Genomic DNA, 15,177 nt, shown 5'->3' with positions numbered 1-15,177 from the left:
GTTGGAGATGCCAGAACTGTGGGATATGGATAGCCGCCAAGAAGAGCTGCAGACAGGGAGTGGAATCAGCCCAAGAGAAAGAAGTGTGCTGCAGTCAGCAAAAAGGGAAGGGAAGAGGCATCTAAGCCCTTTGACATCAGACATAGAGTTACAGGATTTGGAGTTTGCTCTGCTAGGATTTGGTCTCTTTTTGGTCCATTATTCCTACATTCCTATTCCTCCCTTTTGGAATGGAATGTATATTCTGTGTCATTGTATGTTGGAAATATGTAGTTTGCTTTTTGATTTTACAGGGGTTTTTACAGTTAAGATTTTGCCTTGAGTCATAAAAGAGACTTTGGAATTTGAACTTTTAAACTGTGTTGAGACCTTGAAAGACTATGGGGACTTTCAAAATTGAACTAAATATGTTTTGCATTATGATATGGCCACAAGCCTATGGGGACCAGGGAATGGAATGTGATAATTTGAATGCGGATGACCCCTGTCTTAGTTAGGGTTTCTGTTGCTGTGAAGAGGCACCATGATCATGGCAACTCTTATAAAGGGCAACATTTAATGGGGTGGCTTAACTTTCAGAGGTTTAGTCCATTATCATCAGGGTGGGACATGGCAGAATGCAGGCAGACATGGTGCTGGAGAATGAGCTGAGAGTCCTTCCATCTTGATCCCCAGGCAACAGGAAGTGAACTGAGTGTCACACTGAGTGAAGCTTGAGCAAAGGAGACCTCTAAGTCCATCCCCAAAGTGACACACTTCCTCCAACAAGGCCACACCTATTCCAATAAAGCCACACCTCCTAATAGTGCCACTCTCGATGAGCTTTTGGGAACCAATTACATTCAAACTACCACAGCCCCCATAGGCTCAAATATTTTAATGCTTGATCTTCAGTTGGTGGAATTATTTGGGATGAATTGGGAGGTGTGGCCTTATTATAGGAGGTGTGTTACTGGGAAAAGGTTTTGATGTTCCAAAACCTCATGCTGTTCCCTGTAAGCCCTCTACATCTCATGCCTGTCTGCCTGCTGCTGTGGCCCCAACCTCTGAAAAGCAAGCCCCCAATAAACTCTTCCTTCTATAAGTTGCCTTGGTTATGATGTTTTATCACGGCATAGAAAAGAAACTGAGGCAGGATCTGAGTTCTCTTGTGGCCTCTGGAGGCCCTGAACACACATGGTACACATGTACATGCAGACCAAGTTCCCATTCACACAAAATAAAAATCATAAATAAAATTGCCTTTAAATATATGTCTAGATGCACTGATTTCATTCTACAAACTTGACCTCGTGCCTCATCCTGGGCCTAACCAATCTACATTTCCTACAAGTGGCCTACCCAGCTCTATAGTAGACACGTCTTCTCCCTCAACACCACTTCCTTGTTCTCTAAGTTCAACTCATACTGTTCTGCTTACTCCACACCTTCACAGATATCTGTGTGGCTCAGACTCCATTAAAAAAAAATCTTCACTCAACGTTTATTTCCTATTTTAGCATGCAGCCATTGCTACTCCCATGTGCTTATGGCTGTCTCATAACACAAAATGCATTCACTCCAACTTTGAAAGCCCTCAGAGGCTTTGACAGTACTAACATTTTTCAAAAGGTCAAAAATCTCTTCTGAGACTCAAGTCATTCTTTAAATTGTGAGCCTCTGTCTTTCAGTACACAACTGTACAGAACAAACATTCCCATTCCAAAAAAAAAAAAAAAAGAAAGAAAAAGAAAAAAAGAGAAACATGATAAAGAAAGATTGTGCTAAAGAAAAATCCAAAGCCAGGAGGGCAAATGCCAATCTCTGAAGCTTCATCAGGAGGGCAAATGCCAATCTCTGAAGCTTCATGTGCAGCACCTAGGCCCCATGGTGGCATCATCTGGGCTCTAAAGGGCTTTATTAGCCCTGTCCCTCCACCTCTGCTGCCTGCAGCAAATATAACTTCTCTCAGAATAGCTCTGCTCTGAGCTTTTCTCAGTAGATACCCTATAGTCCTGGCATCATTAGCATCCTGAAGTCTCCACTACAACTCAGAATCTATCTTTACAGCTTTGCCCAGTGGCCTCTCAGTGCCCTCCTGCAGGGGATCTGGCCCTGTTACATATTGCCTGGTTTCAGTGGCTTCTAGAAACCAGCACAAGCCTCTTTGACTCATAACCCTTACACTTTGCATGACTTCAAAGTTAACGCCATGTTACTAACATGGCAAGATCCTGCTGTCAACCTCCATCTACAGTGACCTTGTGTGCTTTGGCTAGACCAGAAAAAAAACTTGCCTAGCTCAAAAAAGTTTGAGCTCTTCCTGTATTACCTTCCAGCTTTCTACTTGTTGGAATGTTCAGTTGTTACTTATTAGAGACACTTGTCTGTGATTGTAATTCTTAATAGTGTTTTACCTTGAAAAAAATTTTACTTTCAAGTAGTTTTGTTTTGCTTTATAAAATGGGGTTTCACATATCTCAGGCTAGCTTTCTAATTTACCATGTAGCTAAATTTGACCTTGAACTTCTGACCCTGCTTCCTCCACTTCTCTAGTGCTAAGGTTATAGTTGTGCACCACCATTGCCATTTTATATAGTCCTGAGGATGGAAGCGAGGATTTCCTGCATGTCCAATAAGCTTTCTAACCTACTAAGATACAGAGCCAGTCCTAGTCTTTGTTTTTAAATTTAAAAAAAAAAAAAAGCAATAATAAAAGTCCTGTTCATGTGGTGCTGGAGAGGTGGCTCAGTGATAAAGAGCACTTGCTGCTCCTGCAGAGGACCCACCTTCCATTCCCAGCACCCACATCTGATGACTCACCAGTGTCTGTAACTCCCACTCCTGGGGACCTAGTGCCCTCGTCTGGCTCTATAGGCACCTGCAGGCGAATGGTGCACATACTTATTAGCTGACACACACACACACACAAATAAAAAGTAAATTCTTTTTTTAAATGATTACTCTTTACCAAAGAAGTTACACACATGAGGTTTTCAGAAGTAGTTATTGCATAATCATATTTATGCAAATATAATTATATATTTATGAATTTATACCTATAATAATTAGCTTATAAGTTAAGTAAAAATAATCTACCTCTAGTACTAATGGTAAAAAAAGGAAATATTTTGTTAAATTTCAGTTTTATTTTTAAGATCCTATGGCCTTTCACCTGACTCCTGGAAGTATACTTTTGAGGGTAATTTTAACCATACAGAGGCCAATATAATTTTTATGTCTATTTTAAATTCCAGAGAAATATATGTGAAATTATAATTTCAATGAAAAGATATGAAATTTCTATGTCAAACAAAGTTATAAAATGCATATATTTTGATGGCAATTTAACTCCCAGTAGTGTTTTCTCTTACCTTCATTATAGACAAACAAATATGTCTTGATTAAAAGCCAATTCAACTTCTATTTCATTATCATGATGAAGTCATTGTAGGTAACCACTTGCCCTAAAATCACTTTTTATTAAATTCATTCAACTGAACTTTAAGTATGGCCACTTAACAAAACTAGGTATGTAACAAATACTTTGGCTCTTTCCCAGCACTGGAAAAATGCTTAGAGTACAAGAGATATTTTTAGGACAATGTCCTTAGTATTGAACACATTAGCATTTCTCCCAACAACAACAAAAATAAATAAAAGCCTGTGGAGTCTCTCTCTGAAAGGTATTACAAGTATTTCTGTCCCAATGTCTAGTTTTTCACCTGTGACATGAAACCAATTTCCATAATGCTTGGCATTTAAGCAGGCGTGACTGCACCTGTTGCTGGGCTAGCCCTTCAGGGAGTGGTTGAATCTTGGGGAAGACCCAAATCATTTGGTGATGGGAGGGGAAGCCCCAGCTGAAGGAAGAGAAAGCCACTTTTGGAACATATCAGTTAATGTTCCTACAAATGTATTGTAAGCAGACATTTACTCTCAACTCGTCACCCCCAGAAATCAATCCCCTTTCCCTAAGCATCACAGAAACAGATCTTGCTGGGTTACAACTGATGAGAAAATGCTAAAAATCATGAACATATTTAGGCTTTTATGCTACCTTGTAATTGCGCTACATAGTATTGATCTGCTGAATGGTCTCTGCATCCTTGGCCTCTGTGAGCCCTTTTAATTATCTGCCTCTCCAACTACTTGCCAGCGTTTGGATCCTTTAGTTATCCATTGAGGGTTAGGTTCTGTCGTCACTCCTACAATGTTTAGTACTTTTTTCTTAATCTGTGAGATTATGATACATTCACATCATTTCCCCTTTCCTTTTCCTCACTCCAAACCCTTCCATATACTTCTAGCTCTCTTTCAAACTCATGGCCTTTTTTCATTAATTGTTGTTACGCACATATATGTATGGTATGTCCATATATATATTTCTAAGTGTAACCTGACCAGTCTGTATACTCTTACTTGTATGTACGCTTTCAGGGCTGAGATAGCCAATGGGTGTGCTCTTCCCTAGAGAAGACTGTCTCTCTCACTCACAGCGTTCCTCAGTTGTCTGTGCTTCTTGGTGTAGGGATGAAGCCTCCTGGGCTTCTCCCCATACTCGTCATCATGTCTATTGGTGGTGTCCTTGTTCAGCTCATGTTTAGGCAGTCATGTTGGTGAGACCTTATGGGATACAAGGAATTATTTCAATCTGTTTGAATTTGCAAAGATTGTTTTCTGTCCCAATATGTGATCTATTAAAAAAAAAAAACTTACATGTGTTGCTTAGTGGAATGTGTGGTTTTGTGTTTGGGTGGAATATTCTATAGACATTTGTGCTGTCAATTTGATGTATGATGGAAATTAATTCTGATCTACCTTTCCTCCCTCCCTCCCTTCCTCCCTCCCTCCCCCCTCCTCTCTCTGGTCCAAGTGACCTGTCTACTGGAGAAAAGGGAGTATTAAAATCACCTACTATTAATGAATTGGTGTTAATCTGTGTCTTCAAATCCAGTAGTAAACTTTTTTTTTTTTAATGAAACTGGGTGTACTGAAGTCTGGTGCATGCTTGAGATACTGATGTCTTCTTGGCTGTTACCTTGACTAGAAGGCAGTGTCCCTCTTTATCTCTCTGACTGGTTTCTGTTTGAAGCCTCTTTTGTCACACATTAGAACAGCAATGCCTGCTCACTTCCTTGTCCCACTTGACTTGAGTATTTGGTAGGTAGTGGGACAAAACCCTGAGATTTTCTAAAGAAGAAATTGTGTCTCAGAAGTACTGTGTTAAACTCCTGCCAGTTTCTGGGTTTCCAGGCTGCTCATCAGGTCATACTAAAAAATCTCAGGCTAATCCCCCCTCAAGCCCCGTACATCACCACCTTACAGGATACAGTATTTCAGGACACCAGCTGCTATAATCCAGAGTCAGTTCCTTAGAATATGTTTTTTCTTTGAAAACATATATGTTGCTGGAGGGCTTCTCTCCAGGTTCCACCAAGCCCCGCAGTCCCACAATCCACATATAAAATAATCACTCAGATGCTTATATTACTTATAAACTGTATGGCTGTGTCAGGCTTCTTGCTAACTGTTCTTTTATCTTAAATTAACCCATTTTTATAAATCTATACCTTGCCACGTGGCTGGTGGCTTACCGGCGTCTTTACATGCTGCTTGTCCTGGCAGTGGCTGCAGTGTCTCTCCCTCCTTCTTCCTGTTTCCCCAATTCTCCTCTCTCCTTGTCCTGCCTATACTTCCTGTCTGGTCACTGGCCATCAGTGTTTTATTTATATACAGCGATATCCACAGCACTTCCCCTTTTCTTCTTTTTTTAAAAAGGAAGGTTTTAACTTTAACATGGTAAAATTACATATAACAAAACAATTATCAAGCAAGAATTGCAGTTACAATATTTAAAGAAGATATCCTATCTATCTTATATTTGTGAGTTTAAGGTTTTATATCTAACTTATCTTTTATCATAACTGAGGAAATTACAACTATCTAGTCTTCAACCACATCAAAGACCTGAGAAGGAACATAATGGTACCTGAGAAACGGTAGATGGATGCAAGCAACTTTCGGGGAATCTTGCAAGAGTAGACCAAGACAGCTGGCAGCCTGGACAGTCACCTCATGTTTCTCAGCATTGTTGGTGCAATCAAATTGGCTACATGCCTAGAGTATCTGACAGACCATTTTCAGAAGCAGGAATTCTGAAAGACCATCTTACCCTGTCTTGGCAGAGTACAGTGGTCGCTTTCCTTGTGTCCCACTTGTCCAGAAAGGACAGCATTGCATTCGTACTGTCAGCCGTCAAGGCAAGGGCAGTTCTTTGCCCGGTAGGCCATTTTGTGGCAAAAAGACAAACTTCCAAATGGAAATGTCTTAGAAGCCCAACATTCTCTTGGGATCAAATTGGTGCATCCAGGAGCAATTGTGTCTCACGTCAACAGAATTCTAAGTTATTTAAATGCCATATTCTCTAGGTCTATGAAGTGTTTGAAGATTACCTATCTATCTGAAATATATCTATGTATACCTAGAAGACTTAACTAACATGACTACAAATATGATTATCATAGATGACTAATTATTAATCTATTTTTTAATTATCCATTACAATTTTAAATGAGTTATAAAAACATAATACCTTACACAAGAATAGAAATATATATACAGTATAACAAAATTAAGTTTAATTTTGTATCAATAAACTAAAATCTATAGCAATGTAAAATATTTTAAACAAGTTGTTACTCTTATAAAGTAGGTTCATTAATCTACCCTTTCATCCTATCATATCTAAACTATCCCCTTTTTTTCTTTAGAAAGAGATTATGTTTATAATTAACCTGTTTTAAATAAAAATATTGGTTTTTCTCTGTCCCACACCAGAGGGCTCTTCTGATTTGGGACATAAGAATCTCTTAACCATTTTTTTTTAAAGCAATATGTCTGGGCTTAGAAGGGGAGTGAGCCAATTCCATCTCTAAAGCCAGCTTGGTATATTTGGGAATTTGGGCATAGCTTCTCTTGCTACTTCCTGCTGGAGGGGGGCGCTGTATCTTATGAGGACACAATGAAAATTTTAAGATTATGGAGTAGTCCATGAGGGTGTATCGTCTGAGCTAGTTGCCTAAAACTGTTCCGGATGTTGGATCATCTTGGCCGTGGTGTCATTGGAGACCTTTCAGGGGGTCTTGTCTGGTCAAACCTGATGTATCTTAATCTGGAACAAATCCATAGCCTCTGGCTTTCTGTGGAAACAAAAGCAGAACCTCTTTTCCAAAGCAACATATCCTTAAATCCAAATTTTGAAGTCAAGGTACCTTTAAAATATACATATTGGTTTAATTCAACATCTTTTTCGATCAAATGTTTTTTTGCAGTTAAAAATCCCAAAGACAACACAATCCAGATTGTCTGTGTAATATTCATCTTTATGTGGCTTTTTTATATTAATTTATCTTTTTTTGTCTCTTTCAAGCCTACATATTGTGAATCTATTGCTTTAAACTGCAGTATTCTAAGACTGAAACGGCACTGTGGCTGCTGGCTCTGCCCATTTCAGCTTACCAACATGGCATTTTCCACCAGTTTTGTGAGTCATCAAGTCTCAGAAATAGTGGGTCTAAGCTTTTATCAAAGCAGCGTGTAGCCCAGAAAACTTTTTTTTTTTTTTTAAATACTAGTAAAGACTAAATCTAACACACAGTGTAATGTGCCGCTGGCAGACACCTCATTACCGCCATACTGCCGGTCAAATGCAAACACCAGGAACCCGCCAGTAGTTCAAACCCGCGTTTTGTGGTGTCTAGCTGCACTTATGAGACATGAAGCAGGAACCTGTTTTTGGCTCTGTTTAGAATTGGTTATTAAATATTCTCAGGTTTAAGGTGGAAACTCGAGCTGTTGGGCGCCATTTGTTGCTGGAGGGCTTCTCTCCAGGTTCCACCAAGCCCCGCAGTCCCACAATCCACATATAAAATAATCATTCAGATGCTTATATTACTTATAAACTGTATGGCCGTGGCAGGCTTCTTGCTAACTGTTCTTTTATCTTAAATTAACCCATTTTTATAAATCTATACCTTGCCACATGGCTGGTGGCTTACCAGCGTCTTTACATGCTGCTTGTCCTGGTGGTGGCTGCAGTGTCTCTCCCTCCTTCTTCCTGTTTCCCCAATTCTCCTCTCTCCTTGTCCCGCCTATACTTCCTGTCTGGTCACTGGCCATCAGTGTTTTATTTATATAGAGCGATATCCACAGCACATATACTTTATATACATACCCTATACATATACACACATTTATCCTGTTGGATCTCTTTCTCTAGGGAGCTCTGATTACAAATCCCTTTGCTTTTATTTATCATGCTGCCTTTAGAAGTCATCTATATATTTGACCCAGGGTGCTTATTTCAGTTTCTTACCTGAACTAAATCGCATTTTAGATGTCTCCACCTGATGCCTCCTTTGTTAGCTTTTCCTCCTCACTGTGACAAAATACTTGAGGAAATGAATGTAAAGGAGAAAGACTGATGCGTGCAGGCTGACAGTGGCAGAAGCTTCAGTCTGTTGTCCCTCGCCCGGACTGCCGTGAAGCTGAGACAAAGCTGAACACCGTGGTGGAAGAACACAGAAAAGGCAAGCTGCTTCCAGGAGCTGGAAAGAAAACTCCAAGGAACCTAGTACAAAATATAGCCTTGAAAAGCACACTGCCGCTAACTGCTTTCTCCAGTTGGGCCCCGCTTTCTAGCAGTCTGTTCAGCCCTCATGAGCCAGCCACCCCTGAACACTGCTTTACTGGGAGAAGCCTTTGACATATGAGACTGGAGGACATACTGGATGCAAACTGCCATGTCTCAAATCCATCTTACCCTTAATTGAACCTAATGGAACGTTTTCTTCTCTGCACTAACTCCTTTCCCTCTTCATTTCCTACCTCCACTAGTGACATTTCTGTACTGAAGTAGAATTCTCCATGCTGTTGTATTCATCCTTCTCTTTTTTTTTTTATTATTTCTTTAAATTACTTTTAGCATTCATTTAGTATGCAACATAATGGGTTTCATTACGGCATTTCCTTCTGTATGTTGCATTAATGGTACCTGGTTCTAGTTTTTCCTCTCTCATTACCCTCCCCTATGCCCATGTCCCCTCATTCATATTATATATATTCCATTAATTTCTCTCCACCCTGCCTTAAGCTGGCTTCCTGATCTCTCACAATCTCCTTTCTAATTCTATGATTCATAGGCACAACACAAATAGAATTTTAAATCTAGGTTCCACAAATGAAAGAAAATGAAGAATTTGTTTTTCTGAATTTGGCTAATGAGTTTTAGTTCCATCACTTTCTTAATAACTGTAATGATTTTCATTTTTTTATGGATGCATAAAATTCCATTGAGCATAAGAAACATTTTTTATCCACACATCTGCTGATGGACACTTAGGCTGGCTTCATTTCCTGGGCTATTGTGAATAGTGCAAGAGTAAGTACAGATGAGTAAATATGTCTATAATACATTGACTTAGAGTCCTGGTGCATACCTGAGTGGTGTAGCTGAGTCATATGGTAGTTCTATTTTTATCTTTTCAAGAAACCTCTGCACTGGTTTCCATAGTAACTACATTAGTTTACATTCCCACCAGCAGTGTGTGAAGGTTCCTTTTTCCCCACATCCCACTAGCGTTTGATGTCATTAGCTTTCTTCTTTAAAGTATTTATTTATTTATTTGTTTGTTTGTTTATTTACTTGTGTGTGTGTGTGTGTGTGTGTGTGTGCGCGCGCGCGCGCATGCAGGGGATGTGTGTATGAGTGCACCCATGCCATGATGTGTGTATATGAGATCAAAAGACAACTTTGTGGAGTCGCTTCTTTCCTGTGTCTTTTCACATTTGCCTTCTCTAAAATGGACCGTGTTCTAGACACAAATCAAGTCTTACCATATAGAATGGACTGAAATAATCTCTTGTATCAACATCAGATCATAGTGCAATAAAACTAGAAACCAATAGCAATACAAATTACAGGAGCTATTCAAGTGCGTGGAGACACTGGAGTAGCTACGCTAGCTTGTTTTGACCATCTGCTTACTTGATAGATTCTTTTCTGCTAATTGACTCTCAGTCTTTGAGCGTCTTGGCCAGAGAGGGGTGTTTCTTGGAGACAGCAGTTAGTTGGATCTCCTTTGTTAATGTGTTCACCTAGCCTGTGTGTCTTTATTAGTTAATCGAGGCCATGAAGTTAGTACACACTTAAAATCCAATGCAGGAGTCTGATAAAAGGTAAGGTTAAGCCTTCATTAAAAAAGCAAAAGGAAGCCTATGAAGGGACTGGATCATATGATTAGGAGAGTGTGCTAATTTCATAGTTACAAATGACCACAGACAGTAGGCCTTTAAGCAAGAGGATCTTTCCATGGTTCTCAAGGACAGAAGCCTGAACTCAAGTCATCAGCAGAGCTTGCTCTCTCCGAAGGCCCTGGAAAGAGCCCTTTCTTGCCTCTTCTAGTTCCTGGTGTTCTATAAAGTCCTAGTTAGTCCTGGTCACCCTGTGGCTTATAGATACATCACTTATTTCTGCCTCTTCCTATCCATGAGCATGTTTCTTCTGTACATCTTTGCCTGTATGGCAAAATTGCCCTCTTTTGGGGATGATGTTTATTTGATTAGGACCCACTTCAATCCAGTATGGTTTCATCCTAACTTAATTTTATGCAAATAGTTTCAAATAAGATAGTTTTCACAGGTTCCAGGTAGGCAAGAATTTTTGGAGGACATTTTTCAATGTAGTGCATATAGTTATTTCAGAGTCATGGAGCCATGGGAAACTATGCTGCAAGGAACTCAGAAGTTATTCCTTAAAAGAGAAATGACTTTTTCTTCCTGGATATTTGTTAGGAACAGACAATAAAGGAATGTAGTTTGTGGTAAAATCTACATTGAGAAACACAGACATGGTGATAAGTTATACAGAGATAAATACAGGTTCAGAAATAGATATATAAATAAAAATACCGATATGTTATAAAAGCTAAGCATACTTTGAGTCAAAATTGAAATACAGAAGGGAAGCGTTACCAGATACAGTGAGGGTTGTCTAGCTGTAAAAGAGTCGGGCAGCTGTTCCTCTGAGATAAGAGGATAGATTGCACTTTGTAGTTCAAGAAACTGATGAGTGCAATTAATCCTACAATCTTCAAAATGCTATCTGCCTCAGTTTTTGTCTGATTGTACCCTGTAGATGTTAGTCATGTATTTTAAAAATACTTGTTTCCTTCTTTCATAAAACAAATCCTAAAAGAATTACTCAAAGAACTGACTATAACCAACATGTTGAATCCAATTCGTGCTTTGTAATTTTTTTAATCATTTAGACACACTAGGGAACTTAGTCTAGAGTATTGAAACATGTAATTTCATATTGCTTATGTGTAATCATATTTTACAATACATTTAAAAAACACAAGTACTTATGTGGTTGCATCTCAGCTCAAATTAAAATCTGTATGTCCATGATGGCATGTATATTTCAAAGCCTTTGAAATGATAACATGCAGCTTCCTGTTTATCTTTAACATTGTGAGATTGAGTGGAACATCCTTTTTAAGAATCTTCATGAGAAGAAGAAGAATATGTTTCTTGATAATAGCTTGGCTGTGTTTCTGTGGCTCAGTTATTTAATTTTACATAAGCAATGATGAACACATTCATGGAAACTAAATATATTCACATTATACATTTATTTGGAAATTCTTCCTTTCTAGCTTTTAATCTTGCAGATTTGATCAACTTTTAAAAATGAGTAGAATTTGGCGCTAAACATCTTCTAAATATTTATGTTTATAAATAGCTCTCAGCCTTGGTCAAAGAAGTTTCCTTCTTTTCCAGTGGGAAGCAGTTAAGACAGAGTCTCATAACTGGTCACGGTGCTGAGAACAAATGACTGTTGAGAATTTGGCCTTAAATGGGATTCTTGTATCAATCCCTCTTGAGCTCAAGGAATAATGCTGAAGGAGAGCAGAAAGAATGTAAGAGCCAGAAGATGAGAAAGAGTGCTATGAAACCCTCTTTTTTACACAGCCCACCCCCTGCACTCATGAGCTTATTGCAGCCCTGACTGCTAGTATAAAACCTGTAGAAGATTGGTCCCCCTACCATTCCATGGCAGATGAAGCTTGAGCTTCATGAGGCTCCAGCCCTAGCTTAGGAGCTATTGACAGTTGATGGCTACTGGAAGAGGGAGTCATTTTCCTCAGGCCTGTGTTCACTGATACTTTGCCCATGCTCCAGTAAATGATCTCACAACCATGATCATACAAGCAGCCATAATCTAACTTAGTGGGTCATTTGGAAATGCACGGACGTATGGGAGGACTTGCTGGGAAGAAGAGGTTTTGAGTGCATGGGAAAGGAACAAGAGAGGGTGATGGGGCAAATATGGTCAAAACAGGTTTTAAAGACATATGAAAGTGTCAGAGAACAAATGCAAATATTTTAAGGGCTGGATAGATGGATCATTGCATAAAAGCTGCACAACCAGGATGACCTAAGTGCGCTCCCCAGATTTGGTGATATATATCTATATATGCATGCACTGCAGTAGCCCCAAAAGCAAGGTAGAAGGAGAGACCTGATTTTGAAAAGGCACCCTCCACATGTGCACCACAGCACACATACGTACTCTCAGTAAAATAAATGCCTTTTTTTGTTTTCTTTTGCTTTTTTGTTTTTCAAGACAGGGTTTCTCTGTGTAGTTTTGGAGCCTTTCCTGGAACTCACTCTGTAGCCCAGGCTGGCCTCAAACTCACAGAGATCCTCTTGCTTCTGCCTCCCGAGTGTTGGGTTTCAAGGCATGCGCCACCACCGCCCAGCTTTAAATAAAGTTTTGAAACACTGATTTAAAAGTAGAAACACTACATTTACACTGAAAAAACAGAGTTTTAATACTCTTAGCTTTGTTGAATAATACATTTTAAACACAATTTTAATATCCTAAGATGGATTTCTTGTGATTAAGCCTTTATCTGATAAGTTTGAAGATCATAAAAAATAATATTTAGATCGTGGAGGTCACCATTCGTGCCATTTTTCAGACTGAGAAGTGAGCGCACAAGCAGTTCAGTGGATCAACCCGAGCCAAGCGTTACTGTGTTGGGGATTCTATCCTCGAGGCTCACATGCGGGTTTACATATTGGCTTACTCACTTAACTCGCCGGATCACTGTTTTAGTTACTTCTCCATTGCTGAGAAGAGACACCATGAGCAAGGCAACAGATAAAAAGGAGCGTTTAATTGGGGGCCTGAGTCCATTTTCAGAGGCTAAGTCCATGACCATCCCAGCAGCAGACAGACAAGCATGGTGCCAGAGCAGGAGCTGAGAGCTTACATCCCATCCACATCTGAGGAGGTAGAGAGCACAAGACCGGCCTGGAGTGGGCTTTTGAAACCTCGAAGCCCACCCCTAGAGACACACCTCCTCCAACACGGTCACACCTCCTAACCCTTCCTAAAATAGTTCCACCAGCAGGGAACCAAGCATTCAAACCCTTGAGCCATGGGGACCATTCCCATTCAGACCATCACAGTCGCCATTTACCAAACAAGAGCCCAGAAGTCAGGAACACTAGGATGTTCAAATACTAAAAGAAGGGAGGCACTGTGGTGAATTCTCCTGGCATTTGCTCATTTGAAAAACAGTCCATGCTTTGCCTGCATTTTTTTTTTTTTAAAGAAAAAGTTGATGGGACTGAGCTTGTAGGTTAACGGTTTTGTTTTTCCCTTTCAGTACCTTGAAGCGTCTTCCCACGACATTTTGGCCTGCATGGTTCCTGATAAGAAATCAGCTGCCACCTGTGTCTTCTTCCCTCTGAAGGCTGTGTTTGTGTATTTAAAACTCTTATCACCAAGTTTCAGAAGTTTAGCTATGGTTTATCTTGTAGTGATTCAATTTGTTGCTTCTGCTTGGAGTTATTTTGATTCTTGGATCTATAGGTTTTTAGGTTGTATTGGAATCACTTTAGCTATTCTTTTTTTAAAATGTATGTGTGCTCTTTATAAAAGTTTAAGTCTTTCCTTATGGAATTACAATTACGTATATTAGATTGTTTTAAAGTCACAAATGTTCCAATTTTCTGCAGCTCTTTTTTCTTTGTGTATCTTATTTTTGCATAATTGATATTGGTATGTGAAGGGTTTACAACACGGTCGCATTTACCAGGCGGACACTTCCGCCTAGCCATTTCCGGATCAAAAGCGTCTCTTGTAGCTAGGATACCCGGTGGGCCCGGATATCTCCGCCTAGCAAGTTCCGGGCCAAGGGGTCTCGCATGCTCAGGGTCCGTGACATTGCATGGTCATGTAAGCGCGCAATGTGACCATGTTATCTACGCACACACGTAGAGTAGTGACGTGACCTGGCCACGCCCCCAGCCGGTTTTAAAAGTCAAGCGCCATTTTCCCCACTCCCCTCTTCTCCACGCACGTGTCTCTCCCACAGGCCTGCACTCTCTGTCCCTTTATTTCCTAATAAACTCTTATAAGTGGATTCTGTCGTGTTTCGTGACGCTTCCTTACAGGGTAAGAACACAACGCAGCCAGAAAACTAACAGTATGGTTTTTTTATTTCATTTTCAATGATGCTTCTTATACAGTGTCCTACTTATCGTTACTATCTCACATAGTCTGTATTTAAAATATTACATTTTCATCCCTATAAGAATTGCTATTTGGATTTTCTTTCCCTAATCTCCATGTTTTTCTTTACAACTTAGCCTGCTTATAATACCTAAAGTAACTACTTTTAAGATTCTTTTTGCTCTATCATTACTAATGTTTTTTCTCCTAATTATGTGCTACACTTTCTAAAATTTTTGCATGTCTAATACCTTTTAACTGGATACCTATGAATTTTACTGCTGTGTGGTTAATGTTCTTGTTAGTCACTGAATTTTGTTGTATTTCTTTAAAGACTGCTGAAGTTGTTCTGGTGTATTTAGATAATTTGCATATCAATTATATCCTTTTAGGGCTTGCATCTAAGGTTAGTTATTTTAAAATTAATTCTACTCCATTACTAATGCATGGCCCCTTCTCAGAAAGCACAGATCTGAGTTCCCATTTGTACAATGTCTGAACACTATTGTTTTGCATACTTTGTCTGGTTTTCTACTTGTTTATGGTAGCAAAGCAATGATCATGGCAGATTTTTTAGGTATTTTTCTTTTTTTGTTCGCTATAACCAA

The sequence above is a fragment of the Peromyscus maniculatus genome, chromosome 6 (genome assembly GCF_049852395.1).
Source record: "Peromyscus maniculatus bairdii isolate BWxNUB_F1_BW_parent chromosome 6, HU_Pman_BW_mat_3.1, whole genome shotgun sequence".
Taxonomy (NCBI): Eukaryota; Metazoa; Chordata; class Mammalia; order Rodentia; family Cricetidae; genus Peromyscus; species Peromyscus maniculatus.
This window is presented reverse-complemented; position numbering follows the sequence as displayed.